The sequence below is a fragment of the Bos indicus genome, chromosome 16 (genome assembly GCF_029378745.1).
Source record: "Bos indicus isolate NIAB-ARS_2022 breed Sahiwal x Tharparkar chromosome 16, NIAB-ARS_B.indTharparkar_mat_pri_1.0, whole genome shotgun sequence".
NCBI lineage: Eukaryota > Metazoa > Chordata > Mammalia > Artiodactyla > Bovidae > Bos > Bos indicus.
Genome location: NC_091775.1, coordinates 19,869,374 through 19,893,723, shown reverse-complemented (window position 1 = coordinate 19,893,723; position 24,350 = coordinate 19,869,374). Strand labels below are relative to the sequence as shown.

Here is a 24,350-nt window from a genome sequence, read left to right as displayed (position 1 = left end):
CTTGTGCTTCATCCAGCCCAGCATTTTTCATGATGTACTCTGCATATAAGTTAAAAAGCAGGGTGACAACATACAGCCTTGACAATCCAGTCTGTTGTTCCATGTTCAGTTCTAACTGTTGCTTCTTAACCTGCATACAGAGTTCTCAGGGGGCAGGTCTGCTGGTCTGGTCCATCTCTTGAAGAATTTTCCACAGTTTGTTTTGATCCACACAGTCAAAGGCTTTGGCGTAGTCAATAAAGCAAAAGTAGATGTTTTTCTGGAATTCTCTTGCTTTTGTGATGATCCAACAGATGTAGGCAATTAGATTTCTGGTTACTCTGCCTTTTCTAAATCCATCTTGAACATCTGGAAGTTCATGGTTCACGTTGAAGCCTGGCTTGGAGAATTTTGAGCATTACTTTGCTAGCAGCATGTGAGATGAGTGCAATTGTGCACTAGTTTGAACATTCTTTGGCATTGCCTTTCTTTGGGATTGGAATGAAAACTGACCTTTTCCAGTCCTGTGGCCACTGCTGAATTTTCCACATTTGCTGGCATATTGAGTAGACATAGACAAAATCATCAGTTGAATATTTTCTTAATCAAGAGCTAATACTATCATTAGTACATCAAGAAAACAATAGATTGGAAAAGTCTAGAGATCTCTTCACGATTAGAGATACCAAGGGAACTTTTCAAGAAAGTGTGAAAGTTGCTCAGTCACGTCCGACTCTTTGCGACCCCATGGACTATAATGTCCATGAAATTCTCCAAGCCAGAATACTGGAGTGGGTAGCCTTTCCCTTCTCCAGGGGATCATCTCAACCCAGGAATAGAACCCAGGTCTCCTTCATAGCAGGCAGATTCTTTACCAGTTGAGCCACAAGGGAAGACCAAGAATACAAGAGTGGGTAGCCTATCCCTTCTCCAGTGGATCTTCCTGACCCAGGAATTGAACTGGGGTCTCCTACCTTGCAGGTGGATTCTTTACCAACTGAGCTATCAGGGAAGCCCATTTCAAGGAAAGATAGCCACAATGAAGGACAGAAACAGTTAGGCTCTAACAGAAGCAGAAGAGATTAAGAAAGGTGGTCAGAATACACAGATGAACTGTATAGAAAACATTGTAATGACCTGGATAGCCATGGTGGTATGATCAGTCACCTAGAGTCAGACATCCTGGAATGTGAAGTCCAGTGGGCCTTAGGAAGCATCACTACGAACAAAGCTAGTGGAGGTGATGGAATTCTATTGTTGAATATTTCAAATAATAGTTGAACTATTTCAAATCTAAAAGATGATGCTATTTAAATGCTATACTTGATATGACAGCAAATTTGGAAAACTCAGCAGTGGCCACAGGACTGGAAAAGTTAAATTTTCGTTCCAATCCCAAAGAAAGGCAGTGCCAAAGAATGTTCAAACTACTGCACAATTGCACTCATTTCACATGCTAGCAAGGTAATGCTCAAAATCCTTCGAGCTAGGCTTCAACAGTAAGTGAACCAAGAACTTCCAGATGTACAAGCTGGATTTTAAAAAGGCAGAGGGACCAGAGATCAAATTGCCAACAGCCTCTGGATCATAGGAAAGCAAGAGGTTTCCAGAAAAAACATCTACTTCTGCTTCATTGACTGTTCTAAAGCCTTTGACTGTGTGGATCACAGCAAACTGGAAAATTCTAAAGAGATTGGAATACCAGACCACCTTACCTGTCTCCTGATAAACTTGTATGCAGGTCAAGAAGCAACAGTTAAAACCAGACATGAAACAACAGACTGGTTCAAATTTGGGAGAGGAGTACATCAGGCTGTATACTGTCACCCTGCTTATTTAACTTAAATGCAGAATACCTCGTGTGAAATGCTGGGCTGGATAATTCATAAGCTGGAATCAAGATTACTGGGAGAAGTATCAACAACTTCAGATATGTAGATAACACCCACCCTAATGGCAGAAAGTGAAAAGGAACTGAAGAGCCACTTGATGAGGGTGAAGGAGGAGAGTGAAAGAACCTACTTAAACATAAATATTCAAAAAAGTAAAATCATGGCATATGGCCCCCTTACCTCATGGCAAATAGAAGGAGGAAAAATGGAAACAGGGACAGACTTTTATTTTCTTGGACTCCAAAATCAATGTGGATGGTGACTGCATCCATGAAATTAAAAGATGCTTCCTCCTTGGAAGAAAAGTTATGATAAACCTAGAAACATATTAAAAAGCAGAGACATCACTTTGCCAACCAAGGTCCATATGGCTATGATTTTTTCAGTAGTCATATACAGATGTGAGAGTTGGACTATAAAGAAGGCTGAGCATGGATGTATTAATGCTTTTGCACTGTGGTGGTGGAAAAGACTCTTGAGAGTCCTTTGGACAGTGAGGATATCAAACCAGTCAATCCTAAAGGAAATCATCCCTAAATATTCATTGAAGGATTCATGCTGAAGCTGAAGCTCCAATATTTTGGCCAACTGATGTGAAGAGCTGACTCCATTGGAAAGAAACTGATGGGAAAGATGGAGGGCAGGGGATGACAGAGGATGAGATAGTTGAATTCCATCATCAATTTGATGGATATGAATTTAAGCAAACTCTGGGAAATACTGAAGGACAGGAAAGCCTGGTGTGCTGCCATTCACGGGGTTGGAAAGAGTGAAACACAACTGAGCGACTGAACAACAGCAACAAAACACAGAATTTTTAGGCGCAATTTTAGATACTGGGTATCAAAGCATTTTCCATGTGGTCTCCTTGACAACATGAATTTTGTTTTGTCAATTTCTGGTCAAAGATGCTTGGACTGTCAATGTTTATATCTTATACTATGGCTGGTGAAAAAGCTTGTCTCATAAGTAGGAAATATCAAACTGGTCTCTTTTTTGTTCTTTATTTAGTTATGAATTTAGATATTCTATCTGAACCATGGTTTTCCGTTTTTCAGGAACCTTGAAAGGTACCCATGTTTCCAAAGTAGTATAGTTAAAACCAGATAATATAATTCATGAACCACTTAGCATGGAGTCATAAACCACATCATGATGTACTGAAAGCTAATAAATGAGGTAAATATTTCTAGCTCCTCCACACTGTAAAACTCTTGTTCTTCCCTTTTCAGGGACTAATCCAGGACTTCATTCATTCATTCATTCACTTATCCAATTAGTATGCCACCAGGATATGCAGCAGTAAATACAACAAAAAGAATACAAAAATTCTTTCCTTTTTAGGCTTTTATTCTAGTGAGGAAAGATAGTAAACAGGATAAATAAGCAAGTTAAAATATATGTGTATATTAATATGTGTGAATGTATGTGTATATATGAATGATAAGGGCAATGGAGAAAAACAGACCATAGATGAGGGATCAGCAATTCTGTGCTCGCCTTTCAGGAGAGTATTATGTTGGCCAAGCATGGGACTAGGTAGAGTGTTGGCCTGGTGAGACAGGGAGGGTGAAACTTAAAGTAAGGAGGCCACGGAAAGCTTAAAAGAAGGTGACACTGGAGCAGGGCTTTGAAGGTGAAAACCATACAGTTAACTGGGAGAAAAAATTTTACTTCAGGAGGAGGGATATACAATCAGATTCTGGGCTTTAGGAGTCTGGGTTTGGCTCCTGCCTGTTCCTTTAATTCCCCAAACCCATTAGTATGTGCATTGACCTTCAGCCTAGGATTCTGAAAGGTCAGGTTCAACCACTGACATCCCTGTGATGCCCCGTTGACAAGTAAATGCTTCATAGCTTGGGGACTTAAGGCTCAACCACCAGCTGAGTTGTGTAATGTAGACATTTTCCCAGTTTACAGATCTGCTCTTTGAGTCTGTAACATTCACGTACTGGTAACGAAGGCTACCTTGAATGCCAGTCCATCATCTGGGTGTCTGACTTCCTTCATTTCTTCCCATATCATCTTCCAAAATATCCCCACATTCCAGGTAAACCGGAATAAAATGAATTCATTGCAAAATAAAAGTCTTTTGTTACTATCTGAAGTTTATGGAGGCAAGACCACCAAGAACTCAGATCGTTCAGGAATGAGTTTGGTTGTGCTCATCAGCCAAATAATCTCAATTTGTTAGGGATATAAGAAAGGGAAGTCATAAATACCACAACTGGCCTCATGACCTATTATAGAAATAAAGTCTAAAGACTGTACTCTGAACTCTTAATAATTTCCCAAATCTTTCTCCAGGTTTTTTTCCTAATCCCATTTTTATAATCTATAGCCCAAAAATTAAATAGTAAGTGTAACCACCTGGAAACATCAGGTATACAATATTGGGTGAAAAGAAGAGAATGAATATTTATATACACAACACAGAGTACAGTCTATAGACTTTATTTCTATAATAGGTCATGAGGCCAGTTGTGGTATTTATGACTTCCCTTTCTTATATCCCTAACAAATTGAGGTTATTTGGCTGATGAGCACAACCAAACTCATTCCTGAACGATCGGAGTTCTTGGTGGTCTTGCCTCCATAAACTTGCAGTGATCTTACATTAGCCTGGCAGAAGGTAATCGAAGTAACAGGCAACAATTTTCTGCCTTCAATTCAATGAAGGTGTTATAGAATCATTCTTCTTCTAAATTAGCAGATTCCAGAGTCTTAGTTATAGTAAATAAAGCTTTTACAAATTGATCTTTAGTCTCATTATGTTTGCAAGGAAGCCTCTCCTTGTACCTTTCTACCCCCAGTCTTCTGGGATTTCTGCATCAGATGTGATGGTCAAATAGCTAACTGTAAATGCTCTTCTGACTCTTAAGATTCTAGAAATTTTAAATTTGTTTTAGTTTGCTGAAATCTTACATTGGATGATACAATGACTACTCTTCTATCACATATACCTAGTACATTTCATGTGTATTGCTATTTAAAGCTCTTTCCATGCTGTGGAGTTTTTTGTCACTGCTTAATTTAAGCACATAATAACTTCTTTAGTGCGAGTTTCCATGTGTTTTTACAGTGCTTTCTTGAATGTGAGTTTTGCATTCCTAGTGAGTTGCAGTACCTGAAATCTAAGATTTGAACACTTTCTACTTCTTTTCCACTCCCTTTAGTGCTTAGCACCATGTTAGAAAAAGTAGATGCTCAATCGGTATTTGACCGTGGATTTGACTCTCAGGCCATAAACCTATCTCAGCATTTTTCGTTGGTGAGATCTTTAAACAAAGCATAAAATCAAATTTATAAATAAATCAAGTGTACTTCAATTATAAAAAACAGGTGCCCTTTGAAATCAAATCATTTCCTTAGCTGCTTCTGATAGCAAGGATCTGAGCACTTTTACTGAATCCCATGAACAGTATGAAAAGGCAGAAAGATATGACATTGAAGGATGAGCCCCCAGGTCAGTAGGTGTCCAATATAGTACTGGGGAAGGGTGGAGGAATAGCTGCAGAAAGAATGAAGAGCCTGAGCCAAAGCAGAAACAACACCCAGCTGTGGTTGTGTCCAGTGGTGCAAGTAAAGCCCGATGCTCTAAAGAACAATATTAGAAACCCGGAATGTTAGGTCCATGAATCAAGGCAAATTGGAAGTGGTCAGACAGGAGATGGCAAGAGTGAACACTGACATTTTAGGAATCAACGAGCTAAAATGGCCAGGAATGGGTGAATTTAACTCAGATGACCATTATATCTACTACTGTGGGCAAGAATCCCTTAGAAGAAATGGGGTAGCCCTCATAGTCAACAAAAGAGTCCTAAATGCAGTATTTAGGTACAATCTCAAAAATGACAGAATGATCTCAGTTCGTTTCCAAGGCAAACCATTCAACATCACAGTAATCCAAGTCTATGCCCCTACCAGTAATGCTGAAGAAGATGAAGACTGATCTGTGAGGACCTACAAGAACTCCTAGAACTAACACTAAATATGTATGTGTGTGTATGTGTGTGTGTGTATGTGTGTGTGTGTGTGTGTACTTTTCTTCATAGAGGACTGGGATACAAAACTAAGAAGTCAAGAGATACTTGGCATAAAGGCAAGTTTGGCCTTGGAGTAGAAAATGAAGCAGGGCAAAGGCTAACGGACTTTTGGCAAGAGAACACAATGGTCATAGCAAACACCTTCTTTTAGCAGCACAAGAGACAACTGTATACATGGACATCACCAGATGGTCAGTACCAAAATCAGATTGATTATATTCTTTGTAGCTGAAGATGGAGAAGCTCTATAAAGTTAGCAAAAACAAGACCTGGATCAGACTATGGCACAGATCTTAAGCTCATTATTGCAAAATTCAGGCTCACTCAAATTGAAGAATGTAGGGAAAACCACTAGGCCATTCAGGTATGACCTAAATCAAATCCCTTATGATTATAAAGTGGAGGTGATGAATAGATTCAACAATTAGATCTGCTAGACAGGGGTCCTGAAGGACTATGGACAAAGGTTCCTAACATTGTACAGGAGGTGGTGACAAAAGCTATCCTCAAGAAAAAAGAAATGCAGCAAGGCAAAATGGTTATCTGAGGAGGTTTTACAAATAGCTGAGAAAAAAAAAGGGCAAGACAAAGAAGAAAGGGAAAAACATACCCAACTGAATGCAGAGTTCCAAAGAATAGCAAGGAGAGTTAAGAAAGCCTTCTTCAGTGAGCAATGCAAGAAATAGAAGAAAACAATAGAATGCAAAAGACTAGCCTTCTCTTTAATAAAACTGGAGATACCAAGGGAACATTTCATGCAAAGATGGGCACAATAAAGGTCAGAAATGGCAAAGACCTAACAGAAGCAGAAGAGATTAAGTAGAAGTGGCAAGAATACACAGAAGAACTATACAAAAAGGTCTTAATGACCCAGGTAACCATGATGGGTATGATCACTCAACTAGAGGCAAACATCCTGGATTGTGAAGTCAAGTGGGCCTTAGGAAGAATCATTATGAACAAAGCTAGTGGAGGTGATGGAATTCCAGTTGAGATATTTCAAATCCTTAAAGATGATGCCATTAAAGTATTGCACTTAATATGCCAGCAAATTTGGAAAACTCAGCAGTGGCTACAAGACTGGAAAAGGTCAGTTTTCATTCCATTCCCAAAAGAAGGCAATGCCAAAAATGTTCAAATTACTGTACAATTATTCTCATTTCACATGCTAGCAAGATTATGCTCAACATCTTTCAAGCTAGGCTTCAGTAGTACATGAACCAAGAACTTCCAGATGTACCAGCTGGATTTAGAAAAGGCAGAGAAACAAGAGACCAAATTGCCAACACTGATTGGATCATAGAAAAAGCAAGAGAATTAAAAAAAAAAAAAATCTACTTCTGCTTCATTACGCTAAAGCCTTTGACTGTGGATCACAACAAACTTGGAAAATTCTTAAAGAGATGGGAATACCAGACCACCTTACTTGCCTCCTGAGAAACCTGTATGTAGGACAAGAAGCAGCAGTTAGAACTGGACATGGAAAAACACACTGGTTCAAAATTGGGAAAGGAGTACATCAAGGCTATATATTGTCACCCTGCTTGTTTAACTTATATGAAGAGTACATCATGCAAAATGTTCGGCTGGATGACTCATAAACTGGAATCAAGACTGTCAGGAGAAATAAATATAAACAATCTCAGATATGCAGCTGATACCACTTCAATGGCAGAAAGTGAAGAGGAACTAAAGAACCTCTTGTTGAAGGTGAAAGAAGAGAGTGAAAAAGCTGACTTAAAACTCAGCATTCAACAAATGAAGATCATGGCAACAGGTCCCATCACTTCATGGTGAATAAATGGGGAAAAACTGGAAACAATGTCATATTTCATTTTCTTGAGCTCCCAAATCACTCCGAATGGTGACTGCAGCCACAAAATTAAAAGATGCTGTTCCTTGGAAGAAAAGCTGTTACAAACCTAGGGAGTGTATTAAAAAGCAGAATCATCACTTTGCTGACAAAGGTCCATGTAGTCAAGGCTGTGCTCTTTCCAGTAGTCATGTATGGATGTATGAGCTGGACCATAAAGAAGGCTGAGCACCTAAAAAGTTGATGTTTTTGAACTGTGGTGCTGGATAAGACTCTTGAGAGTCCCTTAGACAGCAAGGAAGTCAGGCCAGTCAATCCTAAAGGAAATCAACTATCAAACCTGAATATTCATTGGAAGGACTGATGCTGAAGCTGAAGCTCCAATACTTTGGCCACCTGAGTTTGAAGAGACAACTCACTGGAAAAGGCCCTGATGCTGGGAAAGTCAGAGAAGGCAATGGCACCCAACTCCAGTACTCTTGCCTGGAAAATCCCGTGGACAGAGGAGCCTGGTAGGCTGTGGTCCATTGGATTGCTAAGAGTCAGACATGACTGAGCAACTTCACGTTCACTTTTCACTTTCCTGCATTGGAGAAGGAAATGGCAACCCACTCCAGTGTTCTTGCCTGGAGAATCCCAGGGACGGGGGAGCCTGGCGGGCTGCCATCTATGGGGTGACACAGAATTGGACACAACTGAAGTGACTTAGCAGCAGCAACAGCTGGGAAAGCTTGAGGGCAAGAGGAGAAGGGAGTGACAGAGGATGAGGTGGTTGGATGGCATCACTGACTCAGTGGACACTGAAGAAGTTCTGAGCAAGTTCTGGGAGATGGTGAAGGACAGGGAAGCCTGGTGCACTGCAGTTCATAGGGTCACAAAGAGTTGGACATGACTTAGTGACTGAACAACGACTATATACCAGGCTGTTTCAGAAGGTCATCCAGTTTAATCCTTAAAAAAGTCCATGAGAGATATATTAACTGTTTGAAACCAAGACTCATAAAAAGTAGGTAATTTGCCAAATGTCCCCTCTAGTATGAGTGACAGAGTGGTCTTCTAACTCTAAGTTAACTGCTTTTATTTTTATTAAAGGACCTCGGCTCTCAGAGCTTACCTCATTCCCCAGACATTAGTCACAGGGCTTCTCAGAGAATTTCTTCTTGCATTAAAGAGACCATTTTTGTTTTTTTGCTAAAACAGGGCAAGCAAAGTAATAGATTGCAGAATAATTTTAATAATGCATTTAAGATGCCAAACTCATACCACACCGTCTATCCTCAGTGAGAAACTTTTTTTTTTCTGTTTTGTCCAACGGTCTAAAAACAATCTTTGACTTGCCTCAATGAAAATAAGAACCACAACTTCTGGCTCTCAGAACAAATATAAGTTGTTTTTATTTTTAATTAAGTATGCTTAGCTTAAGTACGTTTTCTCTTAAGGTGTAATGACTAAACCGTGATCATTTCTTTTTGTTTATTCATTTAAAGCGCAAATAAAAGCAGATAATCAATAGATCATAATCTAAAACAGGAGGATTTACAAGTTAATAAGCTTGAGTCAATAGATATTCCATAGTGAAGCCTTCAATGCTGAACCTGACATAATTTGCTTTGCACTAAGCTAGTTGACTTAATGCTTTAATTTAATGCCAATATTAACTGAAAAATCCAAAGAAAAGGGGAAATTTTAAATCCTATTATACTAAAATGTTTTCAAAGCAACAACACAATCATGTCACAACTGCTTAAGTATGCCACCAGCATCTGCCTAAACTGCCTGCATGCTGCGTGCCTGCCAAGTAGCTTTAGTCGTGTCTAACTCTTTGCAGTCCTATGGACCGCAGCCCACCAGACTTCTCTGTCCATGGGGTTCTCCAGTCAAGAATATTGGAGTGGGTTGCCATTCCCTTCTCCAGGGCATCTTCCCGACCCTGGGATCAAACCCTCATCTCTTATGTCTCCTGCATCAGTAGGCAGGTTCTTTACCGTTCGTGCCACCTGGGAAGCCCTGACTGCCTGGGCTCTGGTTGTTGGTAACAGTTAACCCCTTGGGGCCTGGCACATGTGAATTTTGGAAGATGACCTACCTTTGCAGTATCTTTCCTTAGCCTCAAGTGTTATCATTGTTTAGTCTTATAAAATCTGCTTTTCCTGGCTTGCATGCAGATCATTGGAGTTGTGTTTATTTTGAAAGCTGTGTTATTTTGAATCTTTCTATTCCCCTTGATTCCTCTTGAGATTCTTCTTCATAAAACAGAGCAGTAAACAGGTCAGAGAGCAGAGAAAGTCTTTCTGGGTGCCTGGAAGGAAGAAGTGAGACCCTTTCTTTATAGACAAGTAGTGTAGATTGGCTTCCACCTTCTGAAATCTGGTGGGACTATTGGGGGTATATTCAGGGTTATGAGCCTGGACTCTATAGTCAGAATGCCTCCCCTCAAATCCTGGTTCTGCCTCCTATAATTATATCAGTTCAGTTCAGTTGCTCAGTAGTGTCCGACTCTTTGAGACCCCATGGACTGCAGCACACCAGGCTTCCCTGTCCATCACCAACTCCTGGAGCTTGCTTAAACTCATGTCCATTGAGTCGGTGATGCCATCCAACCATCTCATCCTCTGTTGTCCCCTTCTCCTCCTGCCTTCAATCAGGGTCTTTTCAAATGAGTCAGTTCTTTCCATCAGGTGGCCAAAGTATTGAAGCTTCAACTTCAGCATCAGTCCGTCTAATGAATATTCAGGACTGATTTCCTTTAGGATGAACTGGTTGGATCTCCTTGCAATCCAAGGGACTCTCAAGAGTCTTCTCCAACACCACAGTTCAAAAGCATCAATTCTTCAGCACTCAGCTTTCTTTATCATCCAACTCTCACATCCATACATGGCTACTGGAAAAACTATAGCTTTGACAAGATGAACCTTGGTTGGCAAAGTAATGTCTCTGCTTTTTATTTTTTTATTTTTCCTCTCATATTTTATTTTTAATAATTAAAAAAAATACAATGATGTAAAATGCACCACAATGCTGTCTTTTAAAATATTCAGAGACCTGATGAAAAGGGAATATGAAGGTGCTAATTCTCTATTTAACTTTATAAAGATAATAATTCATATTCAAGTATATTCTCTTAGTGTTTAAAAAATATCCTTTATTTTAAATTAGACAGGATTGAAAGATGAACTCAGTCAGTACTCTTTGGAATCAAATCATAACACAAGAACCTTATCTCATATATTGCTGTACAGTCACATGACGATTTTACTTTGGAGAATTTTAATAGAAAGAATATAAGCAATAAACTAACTTCAAACTTGATTTTGCAAAATGTAAGATTCAAGGAATTTAAAAAGCTTTACTTAATATATTTACATTATTTCTTTTGCAAATTGCAGTGTTTTTTTTTTATATCTTTTTTTTAATAATTTTATTTTATTTTTAAACTTTACAATATTGTATTGGTTTTGCCAAACATCGAAATGAATCCACCACAGGTATACACATGTTCCCCATCCTGAACCCTCCTCCCTCCTCCCTCCCCATACCATCCCTCTGGGTCGTCCCAGTGCACCAGACCCAAGCATCCAGTATTGTGCATCGAACCTGGACTGGCGACTTGTTTCATATATGATATTATACGTATTTCAATGCCATTCTCCCAAATCATCCCACCCTCTCCCTCTCCCACAGAGTCCAAAAGACTGTTCTATACATCAGTGTCTCTTTTGCTGTCTCGTATACAGGGTTATTGTTATTATTAATATGCTGTCTATGTTGGTCATAACTTGTCTTCCAAGGAGTAAACATCTTTTTATTTCATGACTGCAGTCACCATCTGCAATGATTTTGGAGCCCAAAAAAATAGTCTGCTGCTGTTTCCCCATCTATTTGCCATGAAGTGATGGGACCAGATGCCATGATCTCAGTTTCCTGAATGTTGAGCTTGAATCCAACTTTTTCATTCTCCTCTTTTACTTTCACTCTCCTCTTTTACTTTCATCAGGCTCTTTAGTTCTTCTTCACTTTCTGCCATGCTGTGCTATGCTATGCTAAGTCACTTCAGTCGTGTCCAACTCTGTGTGACCCCATAGACAGCAGCCACCAGGCTCCCCCATCCCTGGGATTCTCCAGGCAAGAACACTGGAGTGGGCTGCCATTTCCTTCTCCAGTGCATGAAAGTGAAAAGTGAAAGCGAAGTCGCTCAGTCGTGTCCGACTCTTAGCGACCCCATGGACTGCAGCCTACCAGGCTCCTCCATCCATGGGATTTTCCAGGCAAGAGTACTGGAGTGGGGTGCCATTGCCTTCTCCACTTTCTGCCATAGACAATCATAATTATATGACCATGGACTATTTGCTTCAACTTTACATCCATTTCCTTATCTGAAAATGAGGATAATAGCAGTGCTATCTCATGAGATTGCTTTAAGGATTAATATACATAAAGCACTTGAAAAGTGCTTACCCTATAGCATGTACTCACTGTCTTAACCCTTTGAGAAACTATTTATGAAAAGGATGAAAAATACATAGACTATATGCTACAAATCACTTTGAAAGCAGCAGCACTGAATGTAGTAGTCAGATATGTCTTTCTGCACTGCTTTGTATGCACAACAAAAGTCCTAATGTATTCCATTTGTTACCACCCTCACAGCCTCATTTGTGAGTTCCCAGTCTGGTTTTCATTTCGTGCCATTGCTGGTTGCACTATAGCCAAAGTGGCGGTGTGTTTGGACTGCCCTTTAAGTAGGCCAGCTTTAGCTTTCTGGTCCCATCATTGTCACCAAAAACAAATCAGTTCGCTTTTCTAAAATAAATGGACTATAAGTTATGCACTAGTTTTTACCATAGGGTGAAAGTGAAAGTCGCTCAGTCATGTCTGACTCTTTGCAACCCATGGAATTACAGTCCATGGAATTCTCCAAGCCAGAATACTGGAGTGGGTAGCCTTTCCCTTCTCCAGAGGATCTTCCCAACGCAGGGATTGAACCCAGGTCTCCTGCGTTGCAGGCCGCACTCTTCTATTCAGGAAGGATACTCGGAAAACAAAGAACAGAAAGCTCATTGATTTTTATGATGAACATTTTTTCACATTTCTCCACCTCTCTCTGAAACCACATGCAACTAAGTCTTACCATCAGTGTAAGTGGCAGTTATTACCTACTTGTCATTTCCTGGGTCTGGATGAACTTGATCAATGCCATTCACACTCCTGTCACTTCAGTTGAGTTACCTACACTGCCGGTACTACACACGTAGCGTTTAATTGCCACTTAAAATGTCTTCAAAAAAATTATACTATGGGCCCTCTGTCAGCCAGCTGGTGCGACCATGAAGGTCTACATCCTGTCCTTTTGCTACGAGGAGAGTGACCTGGAGCGGGGATACCCGGTGTTTAAGATAGAAGTGCTAATGAATGGAAGAAAACATTTTGTTGAAAAAAGGTACAGCGAATTACATGCCCTGCACAAAAAGCTTAAGAAAGATATTAAAACCCCAGAAATTCCTTCTAAACATGTTTGGAACTGGATCCCAAATGTTGGAACAGCGATGACAAGGTTTGAAACCTATTTACAGGCTGTCATTCTGGAAAATGAAGAACTTCCCAAACTATTTCTTGATTTCCTAAATGTTCAACATTTGCCCTCTCTACCAAAGACAGAGAGTTGTGGATCTTTTGATGAGACAGAGTCTGAAGAGTAAAGCAAACTGTTCCACCAGCCGGTGCTGCTGTTCTCAGGGATCCATACGTCTTGCTTACAGCCAGTGATTTTCCAAATGTGGTTACTGAAGAAGTTCTCCATGGGATATTTTACCCTCATCTACAACCCAGGTAGAAATCATCCATGGCTAGAAGAAGCTGAAGCTGGTTTTGAAGTCGTAGTCAAGGAAATTGATACCTACCAAATTAACCTAAACTCTATGACATAACAGTTCTCTCTTGCTAATGGTAAAATTCACAGTCCCAGCTTAATTCAGAGCAGGGACATTTCCATTGGAATGGTGCTTTTAAAATAGAAACCAAATCGGGGTGGTGCTGAGGTTAAGGCCAAATGTTTAAGAAGTAGAATGTAGCTGCCAATTTAGAAATCCCAGAAAAGAAGACTAAAGAACATCTTTGGGACCTCCAAGTGTAGCAGAACAGTTACTCTCCACTTCAATCACACCATTTGCTAATTGAAAATCTTACCCTGAATCGTTATGCGACTGATCAGCTTTGGTAGATTTTTTTTGTTCAGATTCTATGACACACTAATCTTTTCATCGTGAGATTTTTCTCAGCCAGTGATAGATAACATTCTGAAATGCTGGCACCAGGAGAGCATTACAGAAACGCACTGCTAAATGTGAGGAAGGAACTAAACTGGAAATGAAATTATACTGACCATACTAGGGCATTTAAAAAATCTCGGCATTTTAATTTGCATTACAGTGGAGTTGCATCATATGCAGGGATTTACTTCCAATGTCAGCCCATAAAGTAGACTGAGGTATCAAGACTGACCTTGAAAGCCCTTTAGAATGGTGCCATATCGGAAATCTCCATCCATGACAGCCAGTTTTTCCTCCCATGTTGGAAGAGAGAACTGTTTCTTCAGTTGAAGACCAATTAAAGTTGTTGGTGCTTGTTTAGGGACTATTTTATAGAAGAAGTACTAACCTTTAAATGCTAGAATTATACTTACCCTTGCAAGATGCTTGCCCTATAAAAGGTACATGTGAACTGACAGTAGCTGAGGGAACACCAGATTGACAACACTCATCTCGGTTTACTCAAGGGTATCCATTCATTGAATAGGTGGTATAATTGCCAGATTGATTGTTATTTTCCTTTTTGCTTATCATTTCCTTTTCACTGACCTCATACGTTGAATTAAGATAAATTAAATGGGTTTATGATGCACCTCCACTGTAAATCTTACAGACATTCAGATTTTGACTAATAAAGAATAAAAGCATATATGCAGCCTGTATATGTGTGCTATCTTTGGTCATTTCCTTGAAAACTAATTAATAGCTAGCTTATTTATGATTATTAGATTAATAAGCTTCTGTGTGGGAGAAAAGTATTTAAATTCAAAACTAATAAGTAAATCATGGTTTTTGACTAGGCTCTAAACATACAGATTTAAAGCTTGCTGCAAACTCTTGGTGATGTATTTATGCTAGATGTGTTAATACATATGGAAGCAAGTAAGGACTGAATAATCAAAGGTCATCAACCAAAAATGACTGAATAGTCAAGTGTTGGAGATATTTTTTAAGTGTTTTTGTCATTAGCTATTTTGGGTTAAATAAAAATGAAGAACCAAAAAAAGAAAGATTACACTATAATTTAGCATTAAAATGAAGTTATTTATTGTATACACAGAAAGACATGAGAGCCTCAGTTCAGTTCAGTTGCTCAGTCGTGTCCGACTCTTTGCAACCCTATGAATCGAAGCATGCCAGGCCTCCCTGTCCATCACCAACTCCCGGAGTTCACTCAGACTCATGTCCATTGAGTCAGTGATGCCATCCAGCCATCTCATCCTCTGTTGTCCCCTTCTCCTCCTGCCCCCAATCCCTCCCAGCATCAGGGTCTTTTCCAATGAGTCAACTCTTCGCATGAGGTGGCCAAAGTATTGGAGTTTCAGCTTCAGCATCATTCCTTCCAAAGAAATCCCAGGGCTGATCTCCTTCAGAATGGACTGGTTGGATCTCCTTGCAGTCCAAGGGACTCTCAAGAGTCTTCTCCAACACCACAGTTCAAAAGCATCAATTCTTCGGTGCTCAGTTTTCTTTATAGTCCAACTCTCACATTCCATGACCACTGGAAAAACCATAGCCTTAACTAGATGGACCTTTGTTGGCAAAGTAAATGTCTCTGCTTTTCCATATGTTATCTAGGTTGGTCATAACTTTCCTTCCAAGGAGTAAGCGTCTTTTAATTTCATGGCTGCAGTCACCATCTGCAGTGATTTTGGAGCCCAGAAAAATAAAGTCTGACAGTTTCCACTGTTTCCCCATCTATTTCCCATGAAGTGATGGCACCAGATGCCATGATCTTAGTTTTCTGAATGTTGAGCTTTAAGCCAACTTTTTCACTCTTCCTCTTTCAACAACAACAAAAAAATGCAAGTCTCAAGGTACCTTTCCACATGTATAAGACAAAAATTCTAAGTGATAAAAGAGCATTGTATCTTCATTCAATTGGAAGCATTTTTTTCTTTCTTGGGGATACATAAAATAACAGTGTGTCTTGGACTCCTTTGAATCCAAGGATTCAAAGAAAGGAGGTATACTCCATGATGAATATTTTAAAAATTTATTTTATTCCATATAATAAAATAAATTTTAAATGTATACCTGTGGTGGATTCATTTCGATATTTGGCAAAACTAATACAATATTGTAAAGTTTAAAAATAAAATTAAAAAACTTAAAAAAAATTTATTGAAATTCTTAATTCATGATGTTTTGTTCATTCCTGTTGTATAGCAGTGATTCAGTTATATATATATACATTATTTTTCATATTCTTTTCCATTATAGTTTATTACAGGATATTGAATATAGTATACTACACAGTAGGACCTTCTTGTTTTTCCGTTCTAAATTTAATAGTTTGCATCTGCTAATCCCAAATTCCCAATCCATCCTTATCCTATTCCCCTCACCATCAGCAACCACAGGCCTGTTCGCTGTGTTTGTGAGTCTATTTCTATTTTGTAGATAGGTTCATTTGTGTTGTATTTTAGATTTCATATATCAGTGATATTATATGGTGTTTTTCTCTTTTACTTAGTATGCTAATCTCTAGCTCCATCCATGTTGCTGCAAATGGCATTATTTCATTCTTTCTATGGTTGAGTAGTATTTCATTGTCTATGTATACCACATCTGCTTTGTCTATTCATCTGTCAGTTTATATTTAGGTTGCTTCCGTGTCTTGGCTACTATAAGTAGTGTTGTTATAGATTGCATGTATTTTTTTGACTTATGGTTTTGTCTGGATATATGCCCAAGAACGGAATTGCTGGATCATATGGTAGCTTTCAGAGACGGCAATGGCAACCCACTCCAGTACTCCTACCTGGAGAATCCCGTGGATGGGAGAGCCTGGTAGGCTTCAGCCCATGGGGTCGCTAAGAGTCGGGCACAACTAAGCAACTTCATTTTCACTTTTCACTTTCATGCATTGGAGAAGGAAATGGCAACCCACTCCAGTGTTCTTGCCTGGAGAATCCCAGGGACAGAGGGGCCTGGTGGGCTGCCGTCTATGGGGTCGCACAGAGTCAGACACGACTGAAGTGACTTAGCAGCAGCAGCATGGTGGCTTTATTTTTAGTTTTTTAAGGAACCTCCATACTTGTCTGCAGAGTGGCTGTATCAATTTACATTCCCACCAACAGTGTATGAGGGTTCCTTTTTCTCCAAACCCTCTCCAGCATTTTGTTATTTGTAGATTTTTTAATGATACTATCCTGAGCACTGTGAGGTGGTACCTCACTGTAGTTTTGATTTGCATTTCCCTAATAATTCACAATGATGAACATCTTTTCATGTGACTATTGGCCATCTGCACATCCTCTTTGGAGAAATATCTGTTTAGGTCATCTACCCATTTTTCGATTAGGTTGTTTGATTTTTGTTGCTTGATTGTATGAACTATGTGTATCTTTTTGAAATTAGGCCTTTATCAGCATTTAATTTGCATATTTTCTCACAGTCCATAGGTTGTCTTTATTTTGTTTATAGTTTTCTTTTCTGTGCAAAAGATTATAAGTTTGGTTAAGTCCCATGTGTTTATTTTTGCTTATATTTCTATTGCCTTGGGAAACTGACCTAAGGTAACACTGATATGATTTACATCAGAGAATGGTTTGTTTTTTTTTTTTGGTGTAGCATTGCCTAGAATTATCAGTACAATAATGAATGGAGGGCATCTGTCTTACCCTGTCTTACCTGATTGTTATATTGATCATAAGATTTCTAGGACTTTAAATATAATTTACTGTATGATTTTAGTAAATTTTTATCAGATTAAGGATAATTTCTTCCATTTTTACCTGGCTAAGAGGTTTTATCATGAATGGGTGACGGATTTTATTAATTCTATTAAAATGATCATATGTTAATCAACTTTTCTAAGGGTTAAATCCTACAGAGTCATAATATGTCTTTTAAATGTGATGTTGGATACTACTTATTAATAATGTGACTCCATCTCAAGTGATTTTGATCTATGAAAACACATTTTTCTTATTATGTTCTTGTTCAATTTTGATATTTTCTTAAGACATGTAGAAACTTTGTTATGTGGCCAGTTTACCTATTTTCTGGAACTGCCCCCCCCCCCATATATAATATCAGTTATCAGTTGCAGATTTAGTTAAAAAGCAGTAACAGAAAACTTCCCTGGTTAAACTCTCTGGACCTGGGCCTTTTTAGAGTAAGAGGCTCATTCAGGACTTTATTTCATTTTGTTTTAAAGCTGATTAATGTATTTGAGTGCAGTTGTTTAATTTTTCCTGTTTTTTTAGAATTTCCCACTTTATGTAAACTTTTACATTTACTATCATAAAATTGTTCACATTTTTCTGTTTCTAAGGATAACCTGACCCACGAGGACTGAATGAGTATCTGTCATCCTAATACCCAAGACCCTCTGAAAAATATCATTTTGAGTGCATTACTAACAAACTGTCTTTGTAAATGTTCCATATTACCTAATAGTGTTATTTGTTCTTCATTGGAAAAAGATATTATCTTTTTCAGCTCAGTCCCCAAAGTCAAGATATGTAAGAAGACAAAAACTGCATCATATTGAATGCCCTGTAGGTAAAAGTAAAAAAATCATGCCCATTATTAGATAATCCAGTTTATATATATGTACATATATATAAAGCTGCGTCCGACTCTTTTGTGACCCAACGCACTGTAGCCCTCCAGGCTTCTCTGTCCATGGGATTTCCCAGGCAAGAATATTGGAGTGGGTTGTCATTGCCTTCTCTAGGGGAACTTCCTGACCCAGAGATTGAACATGTGTTTCCTGAATTGCAGGTGGATACTTTACCACTGAGCTACCAAGAAAGATCCATACATATATGTATGCTGCTGCTGCTGCTACTGCTAAGTCGCTTCAGTCGTGTCCGACTCTGTGCGACCCCATAGATGGCAGCCCACCAGGCCCTGCCGTCCCTGGGATTCTCCAGGCAAGAACACTGGAGTGGGTTGCCATTTCCTCCTCCAATGCATGAAAGTGAAAAGTGAAAGTGAAGTCACTCAGTCGTGTCCGACTCTTAGCAACCCCATGGACTGCAGCCCACCAGGCTCCTCCGTCCATGGGATTTTCCAGGCAAGAGTACTGGAGTGGGGTGCCATTGCCTTCTCTCACATATATGTATCAGATCAGATCAGATCAGATCAGCTGCTCAGTCGTGTCCGACTCTTTGCGACCCCACGAATTGCAGCACGCCAGGCCTCCCTGCCCATCACCCGGAGTTCACTCAGACTCACGTCCATCGAGTCAATGATGCCATCCAGCCATCTCATCCTCTGTCGTCCCCTTCTCCTCCTGCCCCCAATCCCTCCCAGCATCAGAGTCTTTTCCAATGAGTCAACTCTTCGCATGAGGTGACCAAAGTACTGGAGTTTCAGATTTAGCATCATTCCTTCCAAAGAAATCCCAGGGCTGATCTCCTTCAGAATGGACTGGTTGGATCTCCTTGCAGTCCAAAGGACTCTCAAGAGTCTTCTCCAACACCACAGTTCAAAAGCATCCATTCTTCGGCAGTCAGCCTTCTTCACAGTCCAACTCTCACATCCATACATGACCACTGGAAAAACCATAGCCTTGACTAGACGAACCTTTGTTGGCAAAGTAATGTCTCTGCTTTTGAATATGCTATCTAGATGTAAATAAATTTCCATGTAAATTTATATATGCATTTATATTTAAATAAATTTCTAAAGACCAAATAGTTGAAGTCAATAACAAGGCAGAATTTTCTCAGTTTTTCAATGTACATTTTTCCAGTACCTACTAGGTCTTCACAGAAAACATTAACAGAGATATTGCTTATAAATTTAACTTAAAAGATGTACTTACATTTATAAGATACTATGCCTTTTTTCAACATACCATTCTCCATATAGTCTCCATCTGAGCCAGGGTTCATTTCAGTTGCTCAGTCATGTCCAACTCTTTGCAGCCCCATGAAATGCAGCACGCCAGGCCTCCCTGTCCATCACCAATTCCCGGAGTTCACTCAAACTCACGTCCATCGAGTCAGTGATGCCATCCAGCCATTTCATCCTCTGTCATCCCCTTCTCCTCCTGCCCCAATCCCTCCCAGCATCAGAGTCTTTTCCAATGAGTCAGCTCTTTGCATGAGGTGGCCAAAGTACTGGAGTTTCAGCTTTAGCATCAGTCCTTCCAAAGAACACCCAGGGCTGATCTCCTTTAGAATGGACTGGTTGGATCTCCTTGCAGTCCAAGGGACTCTCAAGAGTCTTCTCCAACACCACAGTTCAAAAGCATCAATTCTTCAGTGCTCAGCTTTATTTATATTCCCAATTCTCCCATCCATACATAACTACTGGAAAAACCATAGCCTTGACTAGATGGACCTTTGTTGGCAAAGTAATGTCTCTGCTTCTGAGCCAGGGTAGTATGCACTAAAAATACCTTGTTAGCTCTCCATTGCTTGAGAATCAACCTTTTATTCTTTTATAACTTCCAGGATGTTTATTGAGTGTCTTATGGATAGAAGTATCTTTTAGATGTTTAAGATACTAATAATAAAATCTAGCACTTATTAAATACCCTACATATCAAAAACTATTCTAAGATATAACTCACTAAAATTTACAAACTGAAAAAGATAGGTACCATTACTGTTCCTTTTTCATGTATGAGGAAACTAGAGTAGAGCAAGGTTAGGAAACACTCCTGATGCAAAACATTTCATTCACTTTGTAGTAGATGGACAAACAAGTGAACAGACAGATACAATACAGAAGACCAATTAATAAAGGAAGTACATCTATGAATAAATACAAGCCCATTCTCTTTCACAGGTGGTAATACTTATTACAAAGAAATTTGGGACAACTTGTTTCAAACAAATAGTTTTAATTTTAATTGAAAAGAGTGTATATGTATGAGTTGGGAAGCTCAAGTTCAATTGCAAATCTAGTACTGATGGATTGTAAGATCTTATACAGGTAATTTATGCCATTTGGACTTTAGTTTCAATCATAAAATTAGGCAGTTGAAGTATAGTCCAGTTATAATTTTTTGACTCTTTAACCCTAATTAAAAGTTTTACTAATAGGACTTATGTATACATGGATACTTCATATTTAATCACAAGTATTATGAGTGTGTCTATCAAAAGTTAGAAGTATAAGACTCCTTCTTTCACTGCATAAAAGTTCAAACAAATCTTTGATTAATCTTTAATTGGTACTTTAATTGGTCAATTAAAGCAGAGTATAATGTAGTTAAGTGGTATCACAATGTAGTTCATGAACCCCTTAGAGTCCCAGAAACTTTTTCAGGAAATCTACTAGGTCAAAAATATTTTGATAATTGATATGAGGACATTATATGTCTTTTTCAGTCTCATCTCCTCAAAGTGCACAGTGGAGTTTTCCAAGTATGTAATGATGTTTTCTCTCTGCTGGCTAGTAGAATATATGCTTCTTAATATTTTCTCAATTTTAATTTTTTATATAGCAAATGTTAGGATATATAAAGCACAGAAACTAAAGCTTTTAGGGATCCTTATTATTTTTTAAAAATAGGGGTCCTAGGACCAAAACATTAGGACTGTGGATGCAGTTGACAAGGACATTTGAACTGAGAATAGTACAGAAATAAAACATAACCATGCCATTTGTTAGCACTGTGACTCTGGGCAAATTACTTACCTAAGCCTCAGTTTCCTTACCACTTTCAGAGCTTTGTCATGCAGATGAAATGAGATAACGCGTGTAAAGCCCTTTTTACACTAGGTATGACAACTTCCCTGGTGGCTCAGACAGCAAAGTGTCTGCCTGCAATGCAGGAGACCTGGGTTCAGTTCCTGGATCAGGAAGATTCCCCTGGAGAAGGAAATGGCAACCCACTCCAGTACTCTTGCCTGGAAAATCCCATGGATGGAGAAGCCTGGTTGGCTACAGTCCATGGGGTCGCACAGAGTTGGACATGACTGAAATGACCTAGCATGCATGGTATTTCTATTATGGCAGCCTGAGTAGACTAATACAACCCCCTACATAAATTTTCCACACAGCAACCAAAGTGGTCTTTTTTTATTATTCCTTTATTTGGTAACTCAGATGGTAAAGAATCTGCCTGCAATGTAGGAGACCTGGGTTCAATCCCTGGATAGGGAAGATCCCCTGGAGAAGGAAATGGCAACCCACTCCAGTACTCTTGCCTGGAGAATTCCATGGACAGAGGAGTCTGGCGGGCTACAGTCCATGGGGTCACAAAGAGTCAGACACAACTGAGTGACTAACACACACACACACACACACACACACACATTTTTTGTTGAGGTATAGTTGATTTATAGAGTTGTGTTAGCTTATGGTGTACAGTAAAGTACTCAGTTTTATGTATATATTTATTTATATATATATGTTAGTATATGTATATATGTATGTGTATATATACACATCTTTTTCAGATTATTTTCCATTATATTTTATATCAAAATATTGAGTATAATTTCCTGTACTATACAGTAGGCCCTTGTTGTTTCTCTTTTTTATATATAGTTTTTCTGCTAATCCCAAACTCCTAATTTATTCCTCATGCCTTTCTCCTTTGATAATCAAAAGTTTGTCTTCTATGTCTGTGAGTCCATTTCTGTTTTGTAAGTAAATTCATTTGTATCACTTTTTAGTTTGCACATAGAAGTGATATATGATATTTGTCTTTGGCTTACTTCACTTACGATGATAATCTCTAGGCCCACTCATGCTGCTGCAAATAGCATGATTTAATTCCTTTTATGGCTGTGTAGTATTCCATTGTATATATGCACCTCATTTTCTTTATCCACTCATCCATTGATGGACATTTAGGTGGTTTCCATGTCTTGGCCTTTATGAATAGTACTGCAAGGAACATTCCCATGCATATAGCTTTTTGAATGAGAGTTTCTCCAGATATATGCATAGGAGTGGGATTGCTGTATCATATGGTGACTCAATTTTTAGTTTTTTAAAAGAAGAATGATCTCTTTAAAACCTAAATCGAATTGTGTCACTCCCTTGCTAAAAGGCCTTCAATAATTTTCCATTGAAATTAGCATCAGGCTCTGACTCTTGGCCTAAAAGATGCACACCGTCTCGCACCTGCTCATCACTTTGACTGTACCTTGGGCTGTTCTCCTTCTCACTCACACCCTCACTCACACTAGCTTCTCTCTGTCAGCAAAACTCCCAAGCTCATCCTTCTGCCTGAAAGTTTCTCCCCTGGTTCTTCACAGGGTTTCTCCGCAGTCTAAAGAAGTTTCTAAATGAAACGTCTTCAAGGATTTTCACCCACCCTCCTTAAGCCAAGACTCGCTCTCCCCACCACCTAAACCTAAACACTAGTTCATCGCTCTACTTATTCCCTTCATAACTTGCCACAATTTTTGACTCTCTCCATTTTGCTTGTAGATGGCCCATTTTTTCTCATTTTAATATAAGACTCAGGAGGGTACTGTTTCATCGCTTTTGTTTTCTGCTGTGTCCTCAGAGCTTAGAGGGGTGTCAAGTACACAGGAAGCCTTCACTAAATGTGTTTAATCAAGGATTGAATAAATATAAGGCTGGCTGGAATGAATGAAATTTGGTTCAATGTAGTTTAGTGCCCTTTTTCTATAAAATAGATTGCCAGGTCATTGAGTATGCATATTTTTAATTTTGATAGATCAGGACTGCTTTTTAATATTTAGTGTGACTGATTTGCCACTTTAAAATTTAATTATCACAAATTTATTTTTTTTCCTCTTCTCTTTTGAAAAATGAGCCATTTCAAACTATTCTTTTCCTCTCTCAGTGTTTTTATGGTACCTGAGGTGTCATCGTTCACTTTGTAAGAACCCTAGCTTTTGCTTTACAGGCTAAATTGATAGACCCCATTCGTCTATAAAGAAAACTTTTGTGAATTGAATGTTCTTTTTGCATTGGCCCCTCATTACAAAATGAATGACATACTTCAATGAGAGAAAAGAAATACCACACACACCCCAAGTTTTTCACATATCATTCTTCTTCTCTGAACATAGATATTTGTGAAAGTACAGACACAAAAGTATACTACATGGCACTAACACATGAATACTCTAAGCTAAACATTTTAGATTTGAAACTTATAATTTTTATAACAAACTCCTGACTAATCAATTCTATAACAATACATGTTAACAATTACTTAATGGGAGGATATGCATTTATACTTTCTTGAAATCTTTCCAGTTGAGCCCTCTGACATTAGTTAGAACCCAGAACTAGGAATTCCCTGGTGGCTCAGCTGGTAAAGAATCCACCAGCAATGCAGGAGACCCTGGTTCAATTTCTGGATTGGGAAGATTCCTGGAAAAGGGATAGGGTACCCACGCCAGTATTCTTGGGCTTC

At 38.9% G+C, this 24,350-nt stretch overlaps 1 pseudogene; it reads left to right on the top strand.

Moving 5' to 3' along the window:
- Positions 1-13,054: 13,054 nt before the first annotated feature.
- LOC109570459 (sorting nexin-24 pseudogene) lies at positions 13,055-13,560 on the top strand (annotated as a pseudogene).
- Positions 13,561-24,350: the final 10,790 nt, after the last annotated feature.